The sequence below is a fragment of the Otolemur garnettii genome, unplaced genomic scaffold, assembly GCF_000181295.1.
Source record: "Otolemur garnettii isolate 467f Iridium unplaced genomic scaffold, OtoGar3 scaffold00003, whole genome shotgun sequence".
Lineage (NCBI taxonomy): Eukaryota > Metazoa > Chordata > Mammalia > Primates > Galagidae > Otolemur > Otolemur garnettii.
The window spans coordinates 13,658,340-13,662,947 of NW_003852398.1; positions in this window are offsets into that span (position 1 = coordinate 13,658,340).

Sequence of the window (4,608 nt, forward strand, 5' to 3'; positions counted from 1 at the left end):
ATGGGAGCTAAGAAGTCTGGGTTCAGTCAGACATTAAATGTTCATTTTCTCAATCAGAAGACATTTATGAAAGATGTGGCCTGTTACTATGAGTGGCTCCCTAAAGGTCAAACCAGATAAAATCAACATCCAGTTAATGCAGAGTTTGCTCATGAATGATTCAGAGATAAGAAAGCAGACCTTTGGGGAGGGATAATTTTCACCATATTGTAACAATAATTAATTCTTTAGTACTAAGAAGATACCATTTAAAGCTTGCCTTGGTTTGGCCTTCATATTGAAAATATAATTGGTACAAGGGAAGTTTCCTTTTGCTTCTATTGGAGAATCTCCACCACACTCTCTGTCATTATCTCTGAACCCTTGACAGACCACACCTATGGAGTTTTTGAACAAGTGGTTTTCTTTCCTAATTTGCTGAGATGAACTGGAAGGAAATGCTGACATTTCTTTTGAATTTTCTTCCTGGAGTTACCAGCTAGTTATAGCAAGTTAATTTTCTTAGCCTCTAAGCCAGTAGTTCTCAATCTGTGGGTCGTAACCCCTTTAAACTGTATTAAAGGTTCGCGGCATTAGGAAGGTTGTGAACCACTGCTATGCCCTGCCTAGTCCATTTTGGTCCTCAGTATATATTTACAGATATGTACTGAGCTCCTACTGTGTTCCAGCCACTATTCCAAGCTAAGGGTATACGTCTGACATGTCTCTGCCAGAATTTTACTTTCAGATTGAGAATTAGTATTCAGCAGTATTCAGCAGAATGTACCCTTAGCTCACCTTCCCTGGTAAAATATGCTCCTTCAATATCTTCAAAATTTATCTAAGAGCAGAGAAATGGCAATAAAAGGGCAGGCTTTCATCCCGCATGCTATAATATCTTCATCTGTGAAAAAAGAGTCTGCCACGTTCTTTGCTCCCAGGGCAAGTGTTATCACTTTCTGGATTGGATGTATAAAATTCTCAGCAAGGTTGTTTCTCAATTTGGGCAAAAAAAGTGAGTGTGTGGCTAAGTGGTGGTGAAGAACAAGACTACAATTTGAAGGGTTCCTTCAGAAGTGGATCCTGAGACAAGATAAGGACTTCAGAGCAAGTAGTTTATTTGGCTGGTGCAGAAAACATGAATAGGAAAGAGGGGAAGGAGGCAGTCATGGTCAGGAGGATCATGAAGGTAGCCTGTGCTATCAGCAACTTGGCCTTGACACCTCTGGGAATTCTGGGAAACGATGTGAAACACATATCTTGCCTGCAGGTTGAACAAGCCAGCTGTTGGTTTTCTGTGTGGAGGCAACAGAGCCTTCCACAGCTTCAGAAACCCCCCTCTTTTTTTTAATCAGATAGAGTTTTACTATGTTGCCCTCGGAAGAGTACTGTGGTGTCACAGCTCACAGCAACCTCAAACTCTTGTGCCTCAGCCACCCAAATAGTTGGGACTATAGGCACTCACCACAACACCCGGCTTTTGTTGTTGTTGTTGTTGTTGTTGTGTTGTCACTGTTGTTTAGCAGGCTGGGTTTGAACCCGCCAGCCCTGGTGTATGTGGCCAGCACCCTACCCACTGAACTAAGGGTGCTGAGTCAGAAATTCTTGTATTAAGAGATGCAGACACTGTACTGCTGGTTAATGTTCATGCAAGAGCAAACTGAAGTGTCAGTAAGACCTGAGGGATGTGGTTAGGGAACTAGCAGCGCCTATTAGAAGCTGAAGCAATTTTCATTTTTATGATTTCCAGTTCTTTGGCACATGTAGCACACCTAGTAGATATTTCTTGGCCCCTTTTTGGAACTCAGTTTACTTTCTTTTTATTCTTTCAGGTTGTTAAATTTATGCATCACAAAATAACTTGATACGATTAATCTTCATAGCTGAAGACTTAAGTTGTTATCAATGACAAGATTATTTCAATGCTAGTCTTAACAAGGAGCCCTTTAAGGTCCTAGGCGTTTAATTAAAACTCAAATCAAACTCTCATAGCCCTGCTATTTGAATAGTATTAATATGTTTTGAATGCTTAGAGTAGACATATGTTAACTAGCCTATAGAACTATTAAATACTAAAGCTAAAATAACCATACAGATTATGTCATCAGGCCTTTTGTTATCTCACAGCTGTTTATCAGAAAGTAAATTTCAATCAGCACCACATGCCCAGAGTTGTACAAATAATTAGTCTTTCCCTTCCAGAATCCCACAAAAGCCCAGAGAGAGCTCTGGATTAAAAGTAAACGTCTGGATCCAAAACCAATGTGAAAGTCTCTGTACCTTGTTAGCTGGGTCTTGGAAGTCAATCCATTTGTTCCTGCAATTTCTTTGCGGTTTTTTTTTTTTTTTTGAGCCAGAGTCTCACTTTATCACCCTTGGTAGAGTGCCGTGGCATCGCACGGCTCACAGCAATCTCCAACACCTGGGCTTAGGTGATTCTCCTGCCTCAGCCTCCTGAGTAGCTGAGACTATAGGCACCCGCCACAACGCCTGGCTATTTTTTTGTTGCAGTTTGGCTGGGGCTGGGTTTGAACCCGCCACCCTCGGTATATGGGTTTGGTACCCTACTCACTGAGCCACAGGCACCACCCATGCAGTTTCTTTTCTTTTTGAGGCAGAAGTACCACAGTAAGAAAGTTGCCTTCTCTTGATGCCTCACACATAATATTTAGGTGGTGTATTATAATGTATATATATAGTAGAACCTCTGTAAGTTGGTCACCCCAGGGACTTTAACAAACCGGTCAACAAAGAGCTGGTAACATAAGGAACTAGACCTACTGTACTGATACGTACATGTGGCGCAAGCCTGGTCTGTGAAAATTAGGTCAACTTAAGGAGGGGCTCAGTGTAGGGAGGTGGTCAAATACGGAGGTTCTACTATTTAACTATGGGCTTGACTTCAGCCAGTCTGCCTGTCTCCTTTACATGCAGTACTTTGCTTTAGCTCTTGAGTTTCTATGAATTTTAGTCTCAGAAAACTTCCTGGACTGGCTAATATTAGGATGACATTATAAAAATGGATTGAATAATAATGTGTAAGCAAATGAGAATACTTTATTATTTTTTTTTCTGGTCATAGCAGTTTATTTACATGTTCACCAATTGAAGGATCATCTTGATTGCTTCTAGTTTTTGGCTACTATGAAACAGCTGCTATAAACATACATATGAAAAAAAAAATCCATATATAATTTTTTATGAGGGCATGAATTATCAACCCATTGGGTGAACAGCAGAGAGTACGATTGTGGGATTGAATGCTTAGTTTTGTATGCCCCATCATGCCTGATACCTACTAGATATTTAAAATTTATAATAAAGCAATAAGGATTGAATTCCCAGACATTCAGATACTTTCTTTTGATTTTACTCATTGTTCTATACTTCTTAAAATTAAGGCTCTATAGCATTTGGAATTTTTCTTGGAAATTATTATGGGTGTTATCAGATTTATTAATTTAAAGAGCTGCTTTTAAATGATGATTTTAGCTTTTAAGATAAATATCTTTTAAATAGAGGTGATTCTTAACTTAAAAGGTATTCTCAAATAAATACAGCATCTAAAAACCAAAAGATGCCTCAAAAGAATTTCAACTACATGGAAATTTAGAAATTCACTCCCAGATTATTCTTATTCAGAATCGAAGAGAAAATCAACATGAACATTGAAAACTCCAGGAAACAATGGAATGAGACACACTATACTCAAACCTGTGGGTTGTAGTATGAGCTGTAATCACAGAACTAAAACCTAACCTAAGAAAGGAGGCAAAAATTATATCTAGAGGAAAAAAAAAAAAACAAAGAAAACAAGAAGAGAAAAATAGAGATAAAAGATGTTACTGGAGAAAAGGATGACCAACATTAAAATAAAAATCTACAAAAGATAAATACAAATCTTGTTCTTTGAAAATGGTGATAAAACTAATAAATCCCTCAGAGTATAGTAAGAAGATGATGAGAATAATAATATTGAAAACGATCAAAGGGTAGCACTTACGTATTTGGTGAATGATGAATTTATAGAGGGGGAGCTATTTACTAGGCATTGTACCGAGCACCTTATTTTATTATCTTTGCAACAACTCTTTGAGGTGGCTTCTACGTTCGTCTTCATTTTATATGTGAAGAGCCAGGTAATGTGTGCAGAATCGCACAGCTGGGAATCAAACCCAGGCATTTACCTCCAGCATGTTCTTTTCTAACCATCAGTTGGAGATGGTGGTTCACATTCTTTTTGATGTAGTTCTAATAGAAAGCCTCAGTGTGGGTTCTATAAATTTCCTTTCTAAGAATTCTAGGGTGGAGTTTAAAGCACTTTTTACTTAAAACAAAATTTCCAGGAAAACTCCTACTGCATGGCATCGAACTTTCAAAAGGTGGTTGTTGCAAATGCAGATAAGTGTCTTGTGGGTCATCACCTACCACAAATATGAGAAATCTAGTATCTAGTTGGAGAAGGGGGCTGGTGCCCTTGAACTCTTCCACCCCTGAGTCCTGTAGTTCCTCTAGTTAATGGGAGAAACTTTGCAAAAGGGTATGCATTTTCTCACCTGTAAGATCTGGCTGTGAATCTCAAAGGACTGGTGGGAATATCAGTAACATAAATTCTTTAGAATTGCCCTT